We start from the raw sequence: 8809 nt of genomic DNA, 5'->3' as shown, positions 1-8809 counted from the left end.
CCGGCTGGGAGGTGGAGCTCCAGACGCTCCGGTCCCACTGGGAGGGGGCCCCGAGCACCGCTCCCCCAAAGCCAGGAACCCCCTTTGCTGTCTTCCAATACCCGGGGCCCGGATACACAGGGCGACCCCTGGCTCTTCACTTTACACTTATCCCACCCGAGCCCCCATCTGGGACCCTCCCGAATTCCCTTCCTAACCTCACCAAACACCTGTCCCTACCCTGTCCCCCGGGAAGTCGAGGCCGAGGAAGTGTCTCCCCCAGTGCCTTCTTCCATGGACATCTGCTTCTCCAGATCCATCCTCTTCCCGCCAGGACCCCCGATCACCCCGTGTGGCCCTCCCTTCCTACTGCGCTCGGGGGAAGTCCACCCCTCCCCCTCTGGCCGGAGCCGCAGAGCGGTCAGCCTCGGTGGCCGCAGCTAACCGTAGAGGTGGGGCTGTGGAGGGGACCTTTAGAAGTGGAGGGTTATGGGACTGGGGCCTCCTCTAGAATGAGAATGGGGGACTATGCAAGTGTGAGAATGAGGTGACGTGTCTGAGTCGGGCTATTTGAGGGTCCCCCAATCACCTGCCCTCAGGGCGACAGGGAGTTTGTGGCCCCACACATTGACCAGTGAGATACACACATTCGCCCAGAGTCACGCGGGTCCCTGCCCCGCAAGGCCGCGCAGTGTCACATGCCCTCGCAGTGCCACACGTTCCCTGTCACACTCACACTCACCGAATCACACAGCGTCACACGCAGTGTCTTACACATTTGGATACTCTTGTTTCTCTCGCTCGGCTCTGGCTCTCTGGCGCCATCTAGAGCTCTCGGAGCAGCTGGGGAACTCCCTTTCCTTAGCTCAAGGTTTGTATACCCCAGGCTCCCAAGTGCCCCAGTTCAATATGACCTCCCGCCTTTTGCCAGCTAGAGGCATCGGCAAGGTATTCTAGGTCAGAAGAATGAGGAAGTCTGTTCCTGGCAAAGCCTGGCGCTGGGTGTGGAAAGACCTATTATGGGATGACTGGTTGCTGGGCCTCTATTTGCCATAGCCTCTAACTCCTCCTCCTTGTCCTACCCCACTTTCCCATCCATACTACTCTTCTATCCCTTGTTTCTTTCCTCTGCTCCCTCCCCTTCTCGTACCTGGCCTCTCTGGAACACTCTTCTGGGTAAGGGCAGGATTTCTGGCCAGCTAAGGAGGCAAGCAAGGACTGCCCAAGATCTCTCCCAGAGCAGCCCCCCTCAACTGCACTACCTTTCTGGCCTGGGCCCTGATCTAGTCCCCACCCCCAGCCCTCAGCCCCAGAAGCCCAGGACAGGGGCTCTGGATGAGAGGTAGGGTGAACTAGTGAAAGGAGAATCTGTCCTGTAAGTGGCTTCTCTCTGCCCCCTGCAAAACTCATACTCTCCCCATCACTGCGCACAGCTCCAAGGAAGGAATCAGTGGCCCAGAGAGAAGAAATCTCCTACAGAGGAGCTGCCCAGCCTCCCTGCCCCCAGCATGTGCCTGCTGCCCACTGCAGCAAGCCCTCCCTGGTCTGCTTGCTGGGAGCCATTCAAAGGCTCCTCTGTTCTCCTCCCTTGCTCAGGGCTGAGCAAGATAGGCAGCCGCAGAGCTGGGCAGGAAATGCTAATCTCCCAGATGTTCTCCTTCGTCCTCCCTGCTTCACCACCATCAAACCCAAATCCTGCACCAAGTGGTAGGAGCAGAACTAGGCCAGGTCAAACCAGGGTGTGCCCATTCTTCTCCCTGCCCCTGTCCACTCCTACCAGCTGCCAGGCTGGGCTCTGTGGGGGACTGAGCCTGCAATATAGATATGGGGATCAGAGCTGACTTGCCCAGGAAGGGGGGCTGGCAAAGGACAGGGACTGGGAGGTGGCATTTGAAGGGGAGAGAAGCCAGCCTCCTGGCCCCATACCAAACTGGGCGGAGAACCAGGTTGGCAAGTAGAGAATTGCGGGCTCCCGAAACTGACAGTGCCTGAGATTCCAGCTGAGACTGTGGCCTGGGATTGAAGCCTGGGGGATGCTAGATGTGGGAGTGGTTGGGATGTTTGTGGCCTAAGGCTCTTGCTGTGACATGGGATGTAGCTACGAGGACTAGGATACTGTAGGGCCTGGCTTTGTAACAGAAAAGCTGTTGCCTCTGATTGCAGTCGGAACACTGTTGTGATGCTGTGATACTGTGTGCCTAGGCTACAGCCAGAATAATCAGATTACCAAAGAGGCTGTTGCCAAGCTGTGTGTGTGTGTGTGTGTGTGTGTGTGTGTGTGTGTGTGTTCCTGTGTACATGTTGCAGGAAGGCCTGTAACTGAAATTCCATTGGACCTGAAGCTATAGGTGTGAGGCCATCACACCAGAGACTGGCGATAGTTGAGAACCTGTTCTCTGCAAACATGACGTAAGTGGGGCTATAGCTGGATCCATTGCCTAGGTCCTAGGAGATGAGAGGCTGTTGCTAGGAGCCTGTACTTGGGAGGAAGGCTGTTACCTGGGATAAGAACAAGCTACTGTTGTGTATAAGACTGTAGCTGGGATGCTATTGGTCCTGAAGCTATAGCTGTGATGACAGCATACAGTGATTGGCTATAGCGAAGATGCTGTTGCCCAGGCTTGTGGCTGGGCTGTTACTGTATGCAGGACTCTAGCTGGGTTGCTATTATGCCTGCAGCCATAGCTCTGAAGCTCGAGTGTAGCCGAGAGGCCATTTCCTGGTAATATAGCTGGACCACTGTTGTGTGGGGGCTGAAGCCCAGACTGCGTTGCCTAGGAGATGAGAAGCTGTTCCCTGGGATGCTGTTCTGGGAGGCAGGATGCTACCTGAGATGGGAGCTGATCTGCTGTTGACACTGATCTCCGGTTGTGCTTGGGACAGCTCCGGTGGCTGCTGCTGGGTCTGTGGCTGACTGGGTGGGAGAAGGCAAGTGAATTCTGCCTTGAGGTCTGGGAGATGCCAGGAGGCTAAGCAGGGGCTGCCACTCTGGGGAGGCGTCCGCAGCTGCTCTGCTGTGGAGCTGGGAAGCCTGTTTTCATTACTGTTTTAACTCTTTTTTTAACCTTGTTTTTCTCTCGGCTGCACTTTCGCTCACTCATTAATTTTGGTATTTTTCTCACGGTATCTCAGCCCCTGTCACGGCTGCCATGGCAACAGGAGGCAGTGTGCACAGTGCCAAAATATCTGATCAAAAAATAACCAAAATAAGCAAACACCAAAACGGCTGTGCTGGGGACTATAGTCAAGGGAGAGCCGATGGCTCGGGTCCAGGAAATCCCAGGTTCCCAACGGACGCCTTTCACTATCCCCTCTTCCCAGGAAAGATTTGCTGAACCTTCTGATAACCTGGGAGGCTCCTTTCCAAGCCCCCTCCCCCCAACACATTCTCCCAGGACTCCAAGATTTCCAGTGGTCCCTGCCCAAGAGCCAGCTTTGCCTGAGATGGGAGCATTGGGAGGGTGTGAGGGCTGGGACTCACTTCCCAGGAGCTGAGGGTCAAGCCTCTAAGAAACTCCCTACCTGCCCTAGCCACACACACATCTGCACCCACCCATCCCTCTCCCGGCTCCTCCTTCCTCGGGCTTCTGATTTCTCTGCTCCCAACCCCTACTTGACCACCTCTACTTTTTTATTTCCATAGTCAAATCCTGACTGATGGACAGAAGGGCGGCAGCTGCAACCTCCAGGACCACCCCAACTCCTCAGTGGAGGTACTAGGGAGGGATGCCGAAGAAGTGTGTGGCACGCCTAGGCTTCTGGCCACCTCCAGCCCTAGTGGCCTAGAGACATTCCTGAACAGCCCTGTACACTCACACCCACTTCCATTTCCCCTCCAGTTTCCTGGGGGGCCTCCTTTCAAGTGGGCTTATACCCCAGGAAGGATGAAATGATGGAGCCTCATGTGAGCAGAAAGGCAGAGCTCTTGGTACCACTTGTCTTCCTTACTTATTTGCCCACTAATTTCCCTCTGAGGGAGCTTGTCTAGATGTCTGGAGCACCGAGAACTGGGGGAGCAAGAAGGAGCCCCTCAAGTCTGCCTCAACCACATCACACAATTACCTCTTGGGCCCCTCTTCCTGATGCCCCTGCCTCCCCACCTCAACAGTGAAAGTCTCACTCTCAACAGGTTTCCTCCCCTTCTAGAACTCACCTTCTGCTCCTCACTTTCCATCCCTCTCCTCCATCCCCCTCAAGAGCAGTACTGGCCTTGGCCTCCAGGCAGAGCCTTCCTGGGCCTGTTTCTATAGAAACCGGGTAGTCTGTGCACTGCGGGAAGAGGAAGGGAGAGAGGAGCAGGGAGGAGAGACCAGACCGCAGGGCAGACACAGAGGAAGGGACATGGGCACTGAGAGAAGAGGTAGCTGCCCCCTCCAAAGGGAAGGTGGGGCCTTGATTTGGGAAGAGGAGAGGTATAGAAGTTGCCTAGATTCTGTCCTCCTGAGGAGGAGGTACAACAGTTTCTCTCCTGGTACAGGAAGGTGGGTTTTCTCCCCCAACCCCCAATCATTTTATTTTTAACCATGAGCTGCCTGCCTTATCCGGGATGGATCTTTCCCGAGAGCCGCCAGTCTCTAAGACAGGGACCATAGAATGCTTTCCTCCCTCCAGCGTGCTCTGGAGTCTGGACAGCCCCGGACCCAGTGGCCGCCGCTGACCCCGTGGCGTGCGGCTCTCAAAGGCTCCATTCATCTCTGGGGGCTGAAGGCGCCATTGTCCCCGGCGGGGGGCGGGGTGGGGGCTGCGGGGGGTCTCGCCTCAGAAGGAAGGAATGCGTCTGGAGAAGTTGCCCCCAGGGCTCCAGTGTCCAGGTCCCCACCAGATCTCCACCAGACCCCTTCACGACCCCGAGCCCTTTCCCTCACTAGCTCCCAGAAGCCTTCGCGCGACTCCTGAGGGTGGGGACTGCGGGGCGCGGGGGAAGCCCGGCCCCACCCCTCCCGCTAACTCCAGCTAAGCTATTCTGGTACTGGGAGCTGTCCAGCACCTCGGGTCCTGACGGACCGCGGATTTCGCCTAGGTGCCCTCGGACCAAAGGGTGCTCAGGGCCAGCCTTGGGGGCTCGGAGGCTCTCCTTCACCCCGGCTAAGGCACAAATCACACCTGGCCTGCGTGGGCATGAGGGCAGGTCCAGACATGGGAGACATGGATGCTGAGAACTAACGCAAGGAGCAACTTGACCCTTGCCCTATCTCCACAGAATTGAAGGGTCAAGTGCCTCCAGGCCACTCCCTTGGGATTCTGTTTCAAACTCGGCAGAAGAAAGAGCCCTGAGAGGTCAGGCCCTTGCCTCTCCCTTCCCCCAGCTCTCCCTGCTGCCTCTGTTTCTGTTTTCCTCCCTCTCCCCTCCATCCTCCTCTCTTTCCCTCCCTGCTGGGTTGGGGGCTGCTGAATTATCATTTCTCAGCTCTGCTAATGTGCTCCCTGCTGTGGGGAGGGATCATAATTCTGGGAGATGATTAAGTTTCAAATTGTTTTTCTTTGTGTTGTTGAAGATGAGGCTTTAATATGGTCCCTCCCCAGACAGGGGGCCTGGCCTGGCCCCAGCCGCCTGCTCCCATCCCTCCTCTGCTAGTCTTCTCTCTGATAGGCCAGGTTTGGGACCATGTCCCTGGGGTTCCCTCTAAACTTTTGTGTACGGGGGTAGGAGGGTGGAATACGAACCTACCCTTAACTCAGAAGGTAAAACATATAATGTAGTGGTAAAAAACACTGGTTTTGAAGTCTGACAAGTCAGAATTTAAATCCTAACTCTGCCACTTACTACCTGTGTGATTTTGGGTAAGTACTTAAGCTACCTGAGACTCAGTTCCTTCATCTATTAAATGAGATGGTTTAATGCCTCATAGAGTGCTTGTGTGGATTTAAAGTGATAGTGCATGTAAAGTGCTTAGCAGAGTACCTGGCTCATGGTAATACTTGGCAAATATTAGTAGTTATTAGTGCACACATACTCCATCCTGTCCGATCCTGCCTCCCATCCTCCCTTTGTTCTTCAGCTCAGTAAATGTATATGTAATACCTACTATTTTCCAGAAACTGTGTATTAGAGATTAAGTTTTCCAGGAGTGAGGATATTGGTTTTCTTGCTTATCTGCCCTCAAACACTCTTTCATTCACCTCCTTTCCTCCTTTAAATTTAAGTTCACTCCATTATACCCTCCCACCTACTTCCAGCATTTTCTTCATTATTCCCACTCCATTCTTTCTTCTTTCACTGCAGTCTTATCACTCCACCTTGATTCTTATCCTCCTAACATACATGCATCCTTTACCTTTTATATAATTCTTCATCCCATTTGGGGCCATCATATATATGTGTGTGTGTGTGGGGTGTGTGTGTGTGTGTGTGTGTGTGTGTGTGTGTGTGTGTGATATGCAAATGAGGTCAAGACTCCATCGCAGTCACAACCAGCTCAGGAGGAGGGGCCTGGCTCTGCTCGAGCCTGAGCTATCAACACAGAGGGGCGCCTGCTCCAAGCCTCCGCGGCGTGGCTGGGGGCAGGCCCCCAGCAGGGACACACACACACACACACACACACACACAGCGCCTGCTCTAAGCCTCCGCTCCCCATGAGGAGCGGGCCTAAGCTGTCAGTAGGACATCCCCTGAGGCTGCGGTTCTCAACCTGTGGGTCACGACCCCTTTGGGGGTCGAATGACCCTTTCACAGGGGTCGCCTAAGACCATCAGAAAACACATATATAATTACATATTGTTTTTGTGATTAATCACTATGCTTTAATTATGTTCAATTTGTAACAATGAAAATACATCCTGCATATCAGATATTTACATTATGATTCATAACAGTAGCAAAATTACAGTTATGAAGTAGCAACAAAAATAATTTTATGGTTGGGGGTCACCACAACATGAGGAACTGTATTAAAGGGCATTAGGAAGGTTGAGAACCACTGCCCTGAGGGCTCCTGAACTGTGAGAGGAGGCAGGCTGGGCTGAGGAACCCCCACCCTCCAGTGCATGAATTTCATGCACTGGGCCTCTAGTAGTAAATAAAGGGCTTGAATTTTCAAACTAGAGTGTGTGTGTGTGTGTCTGTCTGTCTAAGAGTCACACACATTAATTCACATCCCATGGTGGATCTATAGCCAATTCTGAACTCCCACATTTGCACTGTGTGTTTATTTGCCTATCTATCCCCTATGTCTGACTCATACAACCCTTGAAATATAAGTCTGTTTATTTGCTTACCTACCTACCTGCCCCTGCCTCTATCTTTGTTATACCCTGAATGGGAAAGCCTGCTGATTGTCAGTAAGAGAAGCTGGTTTATGGTAATTTGTCTCTGTTGACTAGCTTCCTACCCTGCACCAGTCTTGTTTTTTAAATTTATTTTTATACTACAAGAATTTATTTATTTATTTTTAATTTATTGTTGACACTACTACAGATGTCCCCCATTCCCTCCCCCCTTTACCCACATCCACCCAGTCCTCTCCCCCCTACCTCTGGCCATCGCCACACTGTTGTCTGTGTCCATGGGCTATGCTTATATGTATCTTGTTGTTGTTGTTTTCCAGTTTCTGGAAGAAATCATTTCACAACTCTTTGAGAGCTTGGTTCAGTGCAAAAAAAATTAGAAACTACTGTAGGTATTTTAAACTGAAGGGAATTTAACATAGGGAATTAAGTGTTTACAAAAAACATTAAAAAGACTTGTGGAATTAGCTCTCTACGTACTGCAAGAAACTGTACCTAGAGAGCTAATAATACTAGGAGAACTAATACTTAGACCATGATCAGAAAGATGGGGACTCAAAAAGAATCGCTGAATTAAAGAGCTCATTGCCAGAGATTTGCCTTCTAGAAATTAGAAAGAAGAGACCAGGAAGCTGGAGTGGCTCTCACAGGAGAACCTCATGTCTCCAGGATCCTGTTTGCCAGCAGGAAGCCAAAAATAGCAGAAAGAAGGCCTCTCCCTCCTTTCTGCCTTCTAGCCACACAAGTGCACTTAATTACAAGGGAGTTAGGGAAATGTATTCCAGCGTTCGAGTTTCTGCAGCATAGTAGAAGAAAGTAGGAATGGAGGATACATGCCAACTGGACACATTCAACACTAATTTAGACCCTGCCCTCCAGGAGTTCACAGACTAAAGGGGGTAACACCAGCATCAGTGCAGGTTGAAAGGATGAGCCAGAAAGCATCTGAAGCAGACCAAACTTCTTCCACATGAGGTCGGGGGCCTTAGAAGTCTTAAAATGATTCCAGGCCTAATGTGGAGCATAGAGTTCAGGCTCTGCGAGTCACTGGAGGGAGCAAAGCTGCAGTCAGTGCACTAGGGAGAGAGAGGCAGAGAAGAGACCATGATCCAATGTCCAAGACTGTGCTCACTTCCTGGAAGGAGCTGTAGACAATCCGGGCCCTGAGGGCAGTCCCAAAAAAGAGGGCCCATGCTCAGCGGCTGCTCCTTCCTCACACTGACTGGTTTTGTTTTTTTGTGGCCCTATGTGGCTCACCTGTCACCTGCCTCAAGACCAGTGAGGAGCCCTCAGGATCACCACGGGGAGCAGAGAAGTGCAGAGGGAAGATGAACGTGGGCCCATCTCTCAAGCAGGAGAGCCTGAGCCCAGGAGTGTTTTGTTGGGAACATCGAGGAACTGGCACCTTCCAGCTGCCTGTGTCTGCTTCTTCCTGTGATTCCAAATGTTTTGGCATCTCCTCTTCTCTGACTCTAGGAATCAAGAGCCCAGTCCAGGTGCTTCCAGGACAAGGACATAGTGGCAGCTTCCAAGGCCCAGATAAATCCCCAGTCCACAAGTGATATCAGTTTCTATCTGCTGAGTGAGTAGGAAAGCCTAGGGATAA

Source organism: Myotis lucifugus, unplaced genomic scaffold (assembly GCF_000147115.1).
Source record: "Myotis lucifugus unplaced genomic scaffold, Myoluc2.0 scaffold_28, whole genome shotgun sequence".
Classification (NCBI taxonomy): domain Eukaryota; kingdom Metazoa; phylum Chordata; class Mammalia; order Chiroptera; family Vespertilionidae; genus Myotis; species Myotis lucifugus.
The sequence above is the reverse complement of the archived record's forward strand: the minus strand, read 5'-3'. Positions refer to the sequence as shown.